Here is a 16,417-nt window from a genome sequence, read left to right as displayed (position 1 = left end):
TTAAATGAATGAGTCTTGTAGGAGTGGGAGCCAGTGCTACAGATACTATATGGAATTTCTTCCTAAGTAAGGCTAATGTTATATTCCAGCAATTTATGGTTTGTTTCTGTCTTAGATTTGTAACCAATAGAGCTGCAATTACTCTGACAGAAGTTGCAGTCTTTTCCACTCTGTATATTTAGATACTTTTGTGATAGACAGGGCCGCCATCAGGGGGGGACTGCCGGGACTGGAGTCCCGGGCCCCGGCCTCTGGCTGCACCGGGGGGGGGGGGCCCGCCCGCTACCACACCTTTGCAGAGCCTGCAGCCTGAATTACCCCCTTGAAGAGAGGGAAGAGGGCAAGGCCGCCGCTGCTACCGCCCGGTGACCCGTCCCTGTTACTACTGATGTAGCTGGAGGAGGCAGCCAGGCCTGCTCGGGCCACTCCTCCACCAGCTTATAGTGGCACAGTCAGACTCCAAAACAAGCTTTCAATAAAGCTTGTTTTGGAGTCAGCGCGCATGACGTCACGCGCGCCACTGGAGGACGAGGTCGACGTCGGAGGAGCCGCAGATCAAGAAGAGGAGCTGCAGTGGACCGTGGAGGAAGTAGCCGCCGCCGGATCTCATCGCAAACAAGGTAATAAAAAAAAGGCAGGAGTCGGATCGTGGTCGCACCATTGACCGCGCAGACTGCATTCAAGGGGGCAGAGTGAGGTGCATTCAAGGGGGGGAGAGGGAGGTGCATTCAAGGGGGGGGAGTGAGGTGCATTCACGGGGAGAGAGTGAGGTGCATTCAAGGGGGGAGAGTAAGGTGCATTCAAGGGGGGAGAGTAAGGTGCATTCAAGGGGGGGAGAGTGAGGTGCATTCACGGGGGGAGAGTGAGGTGCATCCACGGGGGGAGAGTGAGGTGCATTCAAGGGGGGAGAGTAAGGTGCATTCAAGGGGGGAGAGTAAGGTGCATTCAAGGGGGGAGAGTAAGGTGCATTCAAGGAGGGGAGAGTGAGGTGCATTCAAGGGGGGCAGAGTGAGGTGCATTCAAGGGGGGCAGAGTGAGGTGCATTCAAGGGGGGGGAGAGTGAGGTGCATTCAAGGGGGGAAGAGTGAGGTGCATTCAAGGGGGAAGTGTGAGGTGCATTCAAGAGGGGGAGAGTGAGGTGCATTCACGGGGGGGAGAGTGAGGTGCATTCACGGGGGGGAGAGTGAGGTGCATTCAAGGGGGGGAGAGTGAGGTGCATTCACGGGGGCAGAGTGAGGTGCATTCAAGGGTGGGAGAGTGAGGTGCATTCACGGGGGGAGAGTGAGGTGATATATATATATATATATATAAAAAAAAGGCAGGGCGCGCTGCAAACAGACTGCATTGAATAATGGGGGGGGGGGGGCCTGCCTATTCTGTCAGTCCCAGGCCCCACAATTTCTGATGGCAGCCCTTGTGATAGATAACTGATCTCAGTCATTAAATATCCACAAACCAGGTTAATGCTATTTGCTTCACTCCTTCAAATTCCTCCTATAGCAGAGAATTTCTAGAAGTGGTTACCTTAGTTCTTTTTAATGGGCCACGTGTCTTCTATATTCCTCTCTATTATTATGTAACGCCACTAAACTGCGCAACTGTAGTAGTCTAAAAAATAATCCACTATATATATACTGTAGTAGTGTTGGCTTATTTTCTACTATCGGAAAGGGCTGGACATCCCTATACCCCTCAATACAACCTAACTGCTGCTGATATAGTCGAGACAGGTACATTATACTGTACTGGGCTGTATTAGTATGGAAACTGAGGGTGCATCTGTGGGAGGGGGTTGTTTCAAGGTTGCTCACTGCCGTGGGACATACTTTTGCCAGACGGCACTACTGCTGCATGTGCCCCCTCCTTGTACAGACTAGTCCACCTATCTGCTTGTGTCTGGGGACTTAGATGAAGGCAGGGAGGTGTAACCACGCCCCAGGATGACATGTCCCCACCCCAGGATGATGAGCCCACATACCCCTTGGGGTTCAGCAATGGCCCCACTTGGCCAAGTCCTCCCCGCACGATCGATATTACTGTACAAAAACATTGACACCACTCAAAACATCAGGAGCAAAACATTGATCATTTCGCCCATAAACATTAATGATTGGGCTTGAAAACATCAGATTATGTAAATGAAATCTGTGCCGCCATGCTATGACCAGACTGTCAGTGACTGACCTGAACAATCAGCAGCCAGTCACCTCCCTATGGGGTTAATTTTCAAAATGACTTGTTTGATCGATCTGGTGCTAGTTCTGCTGTTCACACAAATATGGAGCAAATCTGGCCCAATAAAAACCACAATGACAGAAAATAATCTGGTAAAAATGTATTGGATCATTTTCAGATACATCTGTTAAAGTTGTCAGGGTGAAGTGATCTTGTCTAAATCGGTCCCCTAGCTTGTAGCTAAATTGTACACTTACCTAGGACTGGCCTGTGGACCTGATTCAGACCCAGTCGCAAGCGCTGAGCGCTCGCAACCGGGTTGATGGTGGCCCAGAGCGCATGCTCATGACGGAGCAGGCTCCGTCGTGCGCATGCACGATACCCGGATAGCGACGGGCAATCCGTCGCTCCGGGTCTCGTACCAAAGGGGACGTGCTGTCGATGTTGAGTGACAGCACGCCCCCTTTGGTGGGTGGGCTGGGGGAGTGGCTGCCCAAATGGAGGCGTTCCCATGGGACCGCCTACCGTCTGGGGCCGGCCCCACTGACATCACAAGTGTCAGTGGGAGAGATTTCGGCTCTGTTAGAGCCGAAATCTCTCTGGGGCTTGCGGCAACGAGACCCTACCACAAGGGTCTCGTCGCAAGGCCAATGGTCGCGATGGTCTTGACCATCGTGACCATCTTCCTGGCCGCCCGCTATAGCTGTGAGTGGTCACCCACAGCTATGCGAGCGGCCAGGAGGCCGTTCTAAAAAAAAAAAAAATAAGACCGGCCCTGATTCAGAGCGAGCACTCTGTCAGAGCGACCGGCTCTGAATCAGGGCCTGTGTCTGGTCAGCTTTTCAAAATGAAATGCCTAATTAACTGTAAAGATGCATACACACACAACGATTTTGTAAATTAACGATTTTAGTAAACGATTTTCGTTCATTTTTTCAAGGGAAAAATGAACTAAAATTGTTTACTAAAATCGTTCATTTACTGAATGTAATGAACGATTTTTTTGAACTACAATAGATTTTTGCATATTCCCTTAATGAAAATCGTTGAGTTGGTCAGTCTGACTGAACTACAAACTACAAACATGAACACGCATGAGCGATAATCGTTCATCATTTTAACTTCGAAAGTGAACGACTTGTTCAACGACTGAACGATAAACGATAATCGTTCAAAAAATCGTTGTGTGTATGCACCTTAAAAAGTTACTTCACATTTGTAGTTTTGCATGTTCTCCGTAAATAATCTCTGGGACGGATTAAGAGCCACATGGGCCTGGGGTTGAAAATGATCAAGGGCCATTTGTGAGGGGGGGAGGAGCTGTGACTGTTGACAGGTACGAAAAAATGGTAACGTGCATCTAGCAACTTTCAAAAAATGTCCTGATTAATCATAACGGTTCTGACATGAAAGCAAAAGCAACATGCCATAATCATTTTCAGGCGTAGCTCTCTATTAGCTTGGCTATGACGGCAAATATTATTTCTACCTTTATACCGCACTCTGACATATCATTCTATTTGCACGAACAAGAGAGCAATTAATTTCAATTACACAAAGAGAAAGGAGAAGGTAGCCAGGCATAAAAACGTTGGTGTCTAATTAAACGGCAAATGATTCCTTTTGGTAGAAGCAGGTGCTGTATATCTGCTTAGGGGGGTGTGAAAAGGCTTTTAAATGAGAAGTGACCACTTCACCAGCTTCCTGTCCATTTGTGTGTAATAAAAGTGACTTATATGTTTTGTGCACTGCTGTGCTCTACTCTCTGGGATATGGCCAAAGGCAGTTTGAGTCTGTTCTTAGCAGGGTTCCAAGAGCTGTAAGTGCAGCAGGAAGACGTATTGCAGTCCTGTTAGGGAGATTTCCTCTGCTGCAGAAATGCTTTGTGACGTGGCGGTGTGGTTATTAGCAGGACATTAGCAGGATTCAATTGGTTATTGCAGGAATCAAGGCCTTTTGTTAATACAGTAAAGCTAGGTACACACTAGTAGAAAATATATTGTTCGATCGAACGGCGAGCGATACACCTGTAATGCATTGGCGAGTGTATACACCAGATATGTCTGTGAACGTCGTCGTTGACAGACATATCAGGTCCGCCCTGCAGCACAGCTGAGGCCGATACATCATGGGCATATATCGGTACATGTGTGTACGGGTGACCCGACCAACCACCCGCACACTGGCTGCAGAGACCACCGACACTAACATCACAACTGGGCTGGCAAATTCAAATGCCCGCCCAGTTGTGATGTCTGACCAGTCATATCAAGCAGACAATTGGTAAGTATGTAGCTTACCAAATTGGCCACTCTGTCGGCGCGACGGACGTTTGGCAAATAAGTCAGGTAAGTGTGTACCCAGATTTAGGGCCGTATTCAATTAGCCGTGAAAATTTAGCAGCCGTCGGTGGAATGTACTTTTTGCCGACTTTGCGTGTTTCGGAGGCAAAAACTTTCCGTGCACGGCCCAGCTTTTCGCCCTATTCAATTCCAAAGGACGAGAAAACCGGACCCGGCAAAACGCTAACAGGCAAAGTGCTGTCAGATTTGGGGAAATCAGCCTGACACCCCCCAAAAGATGCACTAATATTGGGGATCAATCTAGATGCCCCCGAATGGGGTACTTAAATGCTCTCAATAGCTGCTAATTAGCGTATTTGCACAAGTGGTGAAGAATAGCATTTAGCAGGTTTTTTGGGAGAAAATAACTAGTTCCAGCAAATTTGGGGTACATGAAAATGGGTGCAAGCATGGGTAAAAATAGCAAAAGTTAAGTTTAAAAAAAATACACCTTCAGCAAGCGCCTGCAATCAAAAAAACACCCCCCAATACTTGCAGACCCACCAAAAGCTAATTTTGCTAGTTTTTAAGTTTGTACCCCAACTTTTTTTTGCCCCCTTTTTCAAAGTCATTTATGGGGTGTTCTGCATTTTTTTTTTTAGGATTTTTTTGATGCAGTTATGTTTTGGGGGGCTGCCCCAAGGGTGCTGAGTGTTTTCTCGACGTTTGCACCCCAAAACTGCAATTCTGCACTTTTTTTTCACCACCTATTCATAGGCGAATCTTTTTCGGCTATTACATTGCATTGCGTTTCCGCGTCCGCGAAAAGTATTTGGAATTGAATTCGGTGATACTTTTCCGCCTGGCGAAATGACGTCATGGGCGGAACTTTTTTGGCGAAAATGGCTTTTCGCATCTAAAGTTTAGGCTGCGGGGAGGGGGTGGTTAGGTTTAGGCACTGCGGGGGGTTTAGGCACTAGAGGGGGGAGGATAGGGTTAGGCACCCCTAAGGGAGGGTTAGGGGGGCAGAGGGTTAGGTATAGTTAATTTACTTACCTGTCGGGATCGTCACTGCTGCCGGTCTTCCGGCGTCAGGGTTTGAGCCGCCGGACCTCATTCATACCGATCCCATTGTAATAACCTTGGTGGTTGCCAATACCATACATTTCATATATTTATATCCAAAAAGGATTAATTAGTTAAAGTTGTTAAATAATACATATATAATGTCTGTGAAATGATGAATGTATATATGTTATTGAAAACATGTGCACTGTAGTTCACTCCAGTATATTTACATGTATTTTTGGGAGAATTTATGATGTGTATGGGCATGCTATTACATACCTCCCAACTGGCCCGCATCCAGCGGGACAGTCCCGTTTTTCTGGGACCGTTCCGCCCACAGGCTGCAGTGTCCCGTGGTGGGGGTGGGGGGGAGCACAAACCGCTGCTCTACATAGCAGAGCAGTGGAGAAGCAGGAGGAGAACAGATGCCGCAAACTGTCCCTCCTCGGGATACCTAAATGTTGGGATGTATGATATTGTGGTTCATTCTATATAGTATATAGGGGCCTATTCATCAACACTAAAATAACGTTTTATGGACATTTTAGTATTCATGAAGACACTTAACCAGGAGATATCATCGATATCTCCTGTGTTATTAAGTCCACCTGTGTTAATTTGCACACTCCCCATACATTACGACATTAGTATGGGGATATGGAAATTATGCTATTCATCAAATTCTGAAAATTATGTATTTTCGGAATTTGATGGTGTTACTATACGCCACTCTGATGTGGCGTATTACGGGTGACACTTACCTACTGTCAGCTGGGCAGGTCCTCCACTGGCTCCCTACGTCGCTCTGGTCCCTTCCTAGACTCTGTGTTCTCCCTGCAAAACTTATTTTTTCTAAACTTTACTGTGTTCTGCCGGGAAGCTGAGCGCTCGCAAGCTGGTCGATGGTTGCCCAGTGCGCATGCGCTCGACGGAGCCGGCTCCGTCGTGCGCATGCGAGAGACCCGGATAGCGACGGGCAAACTGTCGCTCCGGGTCTCGTACCAAAGGGGGCGTGCTGTCGATGTTGAGTGACAGCACGCCCCCTTCGGTGGGCGGGGCGGGGGAGTGGCTGCCCAAACGGAGGCGTTCCCATGGGAACGCCTACCGTCTGGGGCCGGCCCCACTGACATCACAAGTGATGTCAGTGGGAGTGCTTTCGGCTCTGTTTGAACCGAAAGCACTCTAGGGCTTGCGGCAATGAGACCCTACCACAAGGGTCTCGTCGCAAGCCCAATGGTCGCGATGGTCTTGACCATCACGACCATCTTCCTGGCCGCTCGCTATAGCTGTGGGTGGTCAACCACAACTATGCGAGCGGCCAGAAGGCCGCTCTAAAAAAACAGAGGGCCGGCCTTGATTCAGATTGAGCGTCCGGCTCTGAATCAGGGCCACAGTGTCAGCACAGCAGAAGGAGCCTGAGGCGGCTGCAGCGGCCAGGTAAGTGGTGGACAGGGGGGGTGAGCGGAGGGGGAAAGGGGGGTTGGGGGAACACACAATCCATGCGAGTTCTAAACCTAATTACCTCCATCAAATTTTATGTGTTAATGAATAGGACCCATAGACACTAATATTTATGATATGTAATGCTTGCATGCACAATTTATGAGGTAACAGGTATATATGTTTCATGTAGTTATATAACAGTTTATATAGCACTTCTTTCTTTGATGAGGATGTGCCTCAGTGTATGGGTTGTACATACACTATAGAACAGTGGCCCTGATTCAGAGCCGGGCGCTCTGACAGAGCGCTCGCTCTGAATCAGGGCCGTCCCTACTCCTTTTTGGAGCGGCCTCCTGGCCGCTCGTATAGCTGTGGTTGACCACCCACAGCTATAGCGAGCGGCCAAAATGATGGTCACGATGGTCAAGACCATCGCGACCATCGGGCTTGCGACAAGACCCTTGTGGTAGGGTCTCGCTGCCGCAAGCCCTGAAGTGCTTTTGGCTCTATCAGACGGTAGGCGTTCCCATGCAAACGACTCCGTCTGGGCAGCCACGCCCCCGGCACGCCCACCAAAGGAGGCGTGCTGTCAATCACCATCGACAGCACGCCCCCTTTGGTGCGAGACCCATAACGACGGCTTGGCCGTCGTTAATCGGGTCTCGCGCATGCGCAGTTGGGCAACATCGACCCGCTTGCGAGTGGGTCTGAATCAGGCCCAGTGGTTCCCAAACTGTGCACCGTGGCACCCTGGGGTGCCTCGGGTTGGTGGTCCAGCACCAAATCAAGATATTTATGGTCAATTTAATGTAAATATGTGGACGAACAGAAACTCAAACCTGTCCACAACTACATAACTGACCCTGAGGATTTACTTCACTTTATTACTTTAGTGCATTTTTCTGAATTTCTCAGTAACAAACATTTGGCTTAGGGGTGCTGTGAAAACAATGCTGTTACTCTACAGCGCCGTGATTCAAAAAAGTTTGTGAACCACTGCTATAGAAGAAGGGGCGGAGTAATATAGGTGGGAGTGATTTGGTTCCTGTCAGGGAAAGCGGGTCCGGTTTTGAGAGAGGGATATAAGAGCTTTCAGCAGCAGCTGACAGTAAAGCTTGGTACACATTAGACGATATGGCATGTCATATGTCGACATTCAGTCCATTTCGACATTCTAAATGTCAACATTCGAAAGCCAACATGAATGCATATCTCCTTTTCATGCTGCACCCTGCTTGACTGCAGACAGCTTGACTGATGTCACCAAAGTTGTGGTAGGTATGGGATCAGTAGTTGGAAGGTATGTGGATCCTTGTAGTGCATACTTGCCTTCCCTCCCAAAAACTGAGTGCTGCTCCCGGCCCCCACGGAAAGGTAGGCAAGCCCCCAGATGGCCACGACCCCGATGACCCCCCTCCCGCATTAACAAGAGAAACTCCCGCAGCGGGGGGAGCGGAGATGGGATTCATGCCAAATCGCGTAATTTTGGGCCAGTGCTGGGTAGTACACTCGTACCAATCGGCGGCGATGTCTGTGTTTCAGCAGCCAATGACAGTCAGACAGGCTCTCATTGGCTGCTGTGCCCACTGCCAGTGCCGGGCTGGAGCTCACTTATGAGCTCCGCCTTACGGATCCTGCAGTAGGCGAGGGGAGAGACATCATGACATCTCTCCCATAGTACCGATTGGGAGGACTTAGGAGCGGACAGCAGCAGGCGCGGCAGGAGCTGGGATTCAGGTAAGGTAAGTCAGTGTGTGTGTATGTATGTTTGTGTGTGTTTATGTAAGGGGCACTACTGGCACTGTATCACTACTGGGGTCACTGAATAGGGAGGACCACTATGGGGGGCACTGTATAAGGGGCACTGCAAAGGGGGGATCACTACTGGAGGCCTGCATAAGGGGGACCACTACTGGGGGCACTGCATAAGGGGCACTACTGGGGGCCTGCATAAGGGGGACCGCTGCTGGGGGCACTGTATAAAGGGCACTACTGGGGGACTGCATAAGTGGGACCACTGGGGATACTGTATAAGGGGAACTACTGGAGGCCTGCATAAGAGGGACCACTACTGGGGGCATTGAATACTGGGGGACTGTATAAGGGGCACTGTATAAGGGTGCACTACTGGTGCATTAAGGTACATATGAAATGGAAAGGAATGTTCCCAGAGTGACGAGAAAGGGATGTGTGTCATGTTGACACGCCCCATTTTTCAGTGACCACGCCCATTTTTTGGCACGCACATAGAAGGGGGAGGGGGCTCCATTTTTCAACTTGCCTTGGGCTCCAAATACCCTAGTTACGCCACTAATTTGAGCAACTGCCATTCTGTGTATTACGAATCATTCAGCCACTTGTCATCATCAATATAAGTGCCCATTTTGACCCTGCAAGAGAAACAGCTTCTGAAAGTTGGATATGCGTCTATCAGGGGTATTCAATATGAAACGTAAACTTCGCCGTCGAAGTTTTCGCCGCACATCGGAGCTTTTTCCGGGGAAAAGTATCGCGCGTGCTCCCACTTATCCCCGTATTCAATATGAAATCGTCGAAAACGGGACCCACCGATACTTGGATCGGCGAAAACAAACGGGAATTTTTTTAAAATAATTGTAGGACCCCCGTAAAGATGTCCAGACCTCAGGGATCACTATGGGTACCCCCGTTTTTGCCTGCAGAAGAAAGTCGGGGTTTTAAATAGTCGCAGCAGGTGTTTTTTTCCCAACTTTGAAGAAGTGTTGCAGAAGAGCATTTAGCTTTTCTTTTTTTCATTTTTAAAAGTGGTCCCATCAAATTTGGGGTACATGAAAATGGGTACTAGCATATTTTTAAGTCCCTAAAGTTATTTTTTAAAAATTCTGCAAAAATGCACGTGCCGCTACTTTGCGCAATGAAAAAAACACCTGCCACATACTTGGTGACCCCATCAGAATTAATTTAATTAGTTTGGCATTTTTTTTCCCTTTTATTTTCAAAACAATTTTTTTTTTTTTTGTATTTTTTTTGAACATTTTTTTTTAAGGGGACATTCCCAAAAGTACAGGCTATTTTTTATAAGCCTACACCCCCAACCCCAATTCTGCACTTTTTTTCACTTGCTGTAGTAATTTGAAAAATGATCCCTGTTTTTTTAAAAATGACCCTTGACCCCATTAACGACCAAAAAACGGGAATTTTCGAGAAATATGCCAGGGACCCCCCTAAAGATGTCCAGACATGGGGGATCACTATGGGTACCCCTATTTTTGCCTGCAAAAGAAAGTCTGGTTTTAACATACCTTTGGCAGGTGTTTTTTCCTGCCGCGGCTATTAGAAACCCCGACTTCCTTCAGTAGTTAAAAATGGGGGTATCCATAGTGATCCCCCATGTCTACACATCTTTAGGGGGGTCCCTAGAATATTTCCCAAAAATTCCCGTTTTTGTTGAACCTGTAAAAAAAAGTAGCAAAAATTTACAGAAAAAATGACATAAGGTCCCCCCCCAAAAAAGCCAAACCAGCCCCAGGCTTGCCAGCCAGTGGTGGTTTCTAAAAATACGGGGAACAAAATGTGTAGGGTTCCACCGTATTTCAGAGACCAACACCAGGCTGCAGGGACTAGTGCTGATTTTAAATATAGGGGGCAAAAAAGACGTGGGGTACCCCCTATATTTAAGACCAGCACCAGACCCAACCGACCGGGGTGTAATGCCACAGCCCAGAGACCCAATCACCGGGGCTCCAGGTCCAAAGCATTACACTCCAAGTCGGTCAGCATAAACCGGTGATCTCGGGGGAGTCGGGGACCCCCCAAAAAAGGGTTCCCCCTCTCCAGAGCACCACAAGCTTACGCTGAAGCCTGGGGCTCATCCCCATACCCCTGGAGCAGTGGGTATGGGGCTAATAGGGGGGACAAATAATATAACACTATTGTACTTTACAGTGGAACTACAAGTGCCAGCTTGCCTGCCATTTTGCACATGCGGCACCTGTAATTTCACTGTAAAATAAATAGTTAAAAAAAGACAAAACACACACACCGTGACAGTATAACTTTATTTCACACACCTACCCATTCACACATACTTACCTATACCAGATGTTAGGTCCCCTTCTTCACGTAGAATATCCATAAAACATGGCCCTGCAAAGAAAGATTTCATACTCACCTACATCCAGCGCTGGTCTCCGCAGTAATCCATGGCAGTTTAAAAACAAAAAAAGAGTTACCAGATCCACGCAACACAGCTATCTGTAAGTGTGTTGTCACACATACAGATAGTTCCCGAATGCCAGCTGACGGCACATCCACGGAGCTGGCAGTCCCGAGAGCCAATCAGCGGCCACGCTGACTGTAGAGCGGCCGCTGAATGGCTGGCTCCGGCTACTGACAGTTCCCACGTGGGCTGACTCGCCCACGTGTGAACTGTCAGTTGCCGGAGCCAATCAGCGGGCGCTCTACAGTGAGCGCTGCCACTGATTGGCTCACTGGACTGCAATGTCCCGTGAAGTGCCGATAGCTGCCATTCGGGAGCTATCTGTATGTGTGAGAAGACACATACAGATAGCTGTGTTGCGTGGATCGGGTAACTCGTTTTTTTGTTTTTTTAATGTATTTACATATATTACTAATATTTATTAATACAGTATATACATTGTTTTAAACTAAGCATAGTGGCAACGTTATGAGCCCCTCTATGTGGTTACAAGCTCTTCTGTGTGGTTCTTCTATAAAGAACCACAGAGATAAAAGTATATGTATATATATATATATATATATATGTATATGTATAATATATATATATTTATTATACAATCGGGTTTCCCGGCTGCCTTAAACCGACAGCCGGCTTCCCTACTGTCATATCCCGGCGAGGGTGAAATGGTGGGTGTCTAGATGTAGATGCCTGACATTTCTCCGACGCCGGGAGACCGGCGCCCAGGCATCCCGATCGAAGGGATGCCGGGCACCGTGAGCAGACAGCCGCGGGTGGGAGGGTTAGGTTTAGGCCACCCGGGGGGGGGGGGACTTAGGGTTAGGCACCCCTCCCAGGAGGATTAGGGTTAGGCTAGGGGGAGTGAGGATTAGGGTTAGGCACACCCGGGGGACTTAGGTTGGGGAAGCGGGGGGTTAGGCACTTGGGGGGGAGGTTAGGGTTAGGCACCCCTAAGGAGGGTTAGGGTTAGGGGGTTAGGTTAGGTTAGAGAATACTTACCTATCCACGATCGGGATTTCCAGGGCTGTCGGGCTTCCGCTGCCGGGACCTCTGCTGATGTCTGCCAGGCGCTGCCAGAAATCGAACCGGCTGGCAGTATTTCATACCGATTCCTACAGAGAGCATTGCAGTGACCACCATATAATACAGACAGCATCGCAGTGACCGGAATATAATGCACAGACCAGCAGTTAATCACATATAACGCAGATAATATAGATACATCCCACCCCCAAACACATAGACACAATGTTAATACATCACCCCCACCACAGAGAGTATTAAAACACACACCACCCCCCCAGAAAAAAAACAAATACACCCCTCCCCACTGTATAAATATACCACCTTCCTAGATATCATTAAAACATTTCTACACCTTCACTGGCACTTACCTGTCCAGAGGGAGGATCTGTCTGGTCCCTGTGGAGCTCCAGAGTGTCCTACAACTGCAATGCTCCTCAGGTAAGGAAAATACAAATACAAGCTAAAGGAAAGGAAGCGGCTGGGACTCGGGGGGAGGGAACAGGGTTTCGGGCAGGGATAGGCGGGATTAGCAGAATAAACTAGAGATGTGCAGGTTCGGATTTACTCGGTTCTTATCGCCATTTGCCGTTTTGAGATCCGAGTAAATCCGAACCCGCTCATCTCTAGAATAAACAGACTGGATAGAGGAAAGGAGGTGGTGGGAACCTGTGAAGGGACAGGCAGGATTAGCAGAATAAACATACTGGGTAGGGGAGAGGGCTGTGACTCAGGCAGGGAGAGAAGGGAGAACTTTGGCATCCACAGCTCAGGCGCTGGCAGCTAGTACTTCAGTGTAGGAAGTAGGAACCAGCCGCTACTAATTAAACAGTTCACCAGCGGGTCCCATGTTCTGACACAGCCACCCGCACGGGCCCTAAACCCAGTCCCCTAACGGAAAGGGGCAGGGAATTGAAGCAGGGGGGCCCACAGGGAACTTTGCCCCCCGCTGGGTCAGTCTGAGCCTGCTTGCCATGAAGTGTTTCTGCAACGCTCTGCAGCAGCTACTGAGTCCAAGGATGCAATAAGTGTTGTAAAGAAACGGGAAGATGTCTGTCAAATTCTCAATGTCATTATGCATCAGCCAGTGTCACTGCGAGTATCAGACTCTAGTGAAAATGGACGTTTCCAATGCATTAAGCGGTCAGCACCAGCAAGATTTACTGGATTTCGCCAGCAATTCTCTTTCAAATTCTCATTCAAATGAACTGCAGCGGTCGTCGTGGTGGAAGAATGTTAATTAAAAAAATGCTTTTGGTCAATATTAGGAAGAATTTAGATTTTTTTTTTTAATTTCAACAATTGCTTATATCCCTTCAGACAGCGGAATTATAAACACAGCTCCGGGCTTTTATCGCCCAGAGTATTGCTCAGCTGTCTCAGCAAGATTTTAATGATGCGCAGCAGCAGAAAATCAGCCTTATCGCAGCATTTTAATAAATAGACTCCTGAGTGTTTGCTTGTCAGTCAGTGTGGATCTCTGTGTAAAGAAATAGTTTATTTATTTTTTTTTTAAAAATTAAACTTGCGTATTATACGGAATAATGTATGCTCTAATATAGCTTATTACAGATTCTGCAGTTTACCACCACAGAGTTCAAAGACCTGCTTTTATAGGGTCCTTGAACTCCTAACATCTAGGGGTATATTTACAAAGGTTCGATTTTGTTTCCTGTTCGATTTGCCATTCGATTTTCGGTCGATTTGATTTTGATTTTCTTAGAGGGAATTTACTAAAGCCCAAAACGAACAGAAAAAGAAATTTAATTCAAAATCGAATTTCTGACAAACATCAATGTTTTCCCATAGATGAATATAGGATCCCTTCATTTACTAACATTCAATTTTGAGACCGAAAGTAAAACAAACAAACTCAAAATCGAACTGCAAATCCCCAAATGAATAGAAGACCTTCATTCTTTCGATTTGAGAATGAGCAGTTCTATTTGACACAGACGCATGCATACATCAGTGAGATGCTTGAATGTATCTTAGTGTAAAAAGCTTGTTAAGTTTAATTTCTAAAAAAAAAAAAAAAAAATGGCGTGGGATCCCCCCCTCAAAACACAAGCAGCCACTGACTTTTCATTGCCAGTCCTGGTTGTGTAAATACAGGGGAAAAATTGCATAGGGTCCCCCGTACTTAGCGCAACCAGCACCAGGCTCTGAGCCGATCCTGGTTCTGGATTTGCAGGGGGAAAAAAGTGTAGGGTTCCCCTGTAATTTCCATAATGAGCACCGGACCCTTTCTAGCTGGGGGGGGGTGGTAATGCCACAGCCAGGGAAACCCTGTCACCGGGTTCCCCAGCCGAAACATTACCCAAAACTGCTAGTCAGCCCAAGCCTAGGATCCCTGGGGAGTTGAGGACACCCCCCAATAAAGGGGTCCCCCTCTCCAGGGCACCCCGGGCCTAGGCTGATAGTCCGGGGCTATCTCCAGCACCCGTGTGCAGTGGGTGCCAGGTTGAAGTGTAAAAGTGTAGTGTAAAAATAGAAGTGTAAACATTGTCTTTACTAGTAGAACTGCAGGTCCCAGTAAGCCTCCCATGCATGCTGGTACTTGGAGAACCACAAGTACCAGCAAGTGGGACATTAAGGGCCCACTGGTTCGTGTAGTTCACCTGTAAAGAAATGTTAAAATAAAGACAAGACACAGACACAGCATGACAGGATGGTATCTCCCGATGACGGGCTCAGACACAGCATTTCCCTTTTGAAGTGTCAGCCTCTCTCAGCCAATGAATGGCCCCCACCATTAAAGTCAATGGTAAGAACGACAGGCTAACCTTTAGTAACTCTGCATTGACTTCAGTGGTGGGAGCCATTGGCTGAGAGAGGCAGAGGCTGACGTCTCTCAGCCAATGAACGCTCAGCCACGGCACTTCAAAGAGAAATGCCCGGTTCTGAGCCCGTCATTCGGGAGGTACCATCTTTGAAGGATGGTACCTCCCTTGTACATGGGTCGGTATTTTTCGTTTTTTTTATTTTTTTATTTTCAGAAGCCCGAGGATGCCTACATGGAGAAGAGGACTGGTCCAGGTATTGTAGGTGAGTATGTGTGAATTTGTATGTGTGTACAGTATTAAACTAATACTGTATACTAGTGTGTCTTGTCTTTATTTTAACATTTCTTTACAGGTGAACTACAGGTACCAGCAGGCCCTTAATGCCCCACATGCTGGTACTTGTGGTTATCCAAGTACCAGCATGCGGCAGAGGCTTGTTGGGACCTGCAGTTCTTTTGGTAAAGACAATGTTGACACTTCTATTTTTACACACATTTTACACTATCAACCCAGCACCCTCAACCCACGGGTGCCGGGGATAGCCCTGGGGTGCCCTGGAGAGGGGGACCCATTTATTGGGGGGGTCCCCAACTCCCCAGGGATTCCCGGCCTGAACTGACTAGAGGTCAGGGGTAATGTTTTGGCAGGGGAACCCAGTGATGGGGTTTCCCTGGCTATGGCATTACCCCCCCCTACTAGAAAGGATCCGGTGCTGGTTATGGAAATTACAGGGGAACCCTACACTTTTTTTTCCCCTGTAATTCCAGAACCAAGACTGGTTCAGAGCCTGGTGCTGGTTGCACTAAGTACAGGGGAACCCTACACTATTTTTCCCCTGTATTTACACAACCAGGACTGGCTATGCAAAGTCCGGGGCTGGTTGTGCTTGTAGGGGGGAACCCTACGCAATTTTTCCCCTGTATTTACACAACCAGGACTGGCTTTGCAATGTCCGGGGCTGGTTGTGCTTGTAGGGGGGGACCCCACATAATTTTTTATTTAGCAATTAACACTTAACAAGCTTTTTACACTAAGATACATGCATGAATCTCACTGATGTATGCATGCATCTGTGTCAAATAGAACTGCTCAGGCTGAAAATTAAAGCATGAATTTCTTCTATTCATTTGGGGATTTGAAGTTCGTTTTGGAGTGAGATTTGGTGTTCGATTTGGCCATGAACATGCAAAATCGAACATCAAATCCCAGATGTAAGAGATTCATAAAAATTAATCTCAAATCGAACTTTAGTAAATTTACCCCCTAATGTCCTAAGGCTAGGGTGTTATAGGTTGGATAGAGCAACCCACTGTGACGCATGCAGTTCCGTACGGTATAATCTTAGGTATTCTTATTTTTTTTTAAATTCTAGATATTTTAGCAGAAAGTTGATTGGCAGATCTCTGATGGCAACTTTCCATGACTAGTGATGTCATTGCACA

General features: G+C 47.6%; 1 protein-coding gene across 1 annotated transcript in view; it reads left to right on the top strand.

The window, feature by feature from the left end:
- The window catches only part of ADAM12 (ADAM metallopeptidase domain 12), a 736,937-nt gene that overhangs the window by 155,308 nt on the left and 565,212 nt on the right, over positions 1 to 16,417 (top strand). The gene's annotated exons all lie outside the window — the stretch shown is intronic.

This window comes from Taudactylus pleione, unplaced genomic scaffold (assembly GCF_031769625.1).
Source record: "Taudactylus pleione unplaced genomic scaffold, aTauple2 ptg000034l, whole genome shotgun sequence".
In the NCBI taxonomy this organism is placed as follows: Eukaryota; Metazoa; Chordata; class Amphibia; order Anura; family Myobatrachidae; genus Taudactylus; species Taudactylus pleione.
The sequence above is the reverse complement of the archived record's forward strand: the minus strand, read 5'-3'. Positions and strand labels throughout refer to the sequence as shown.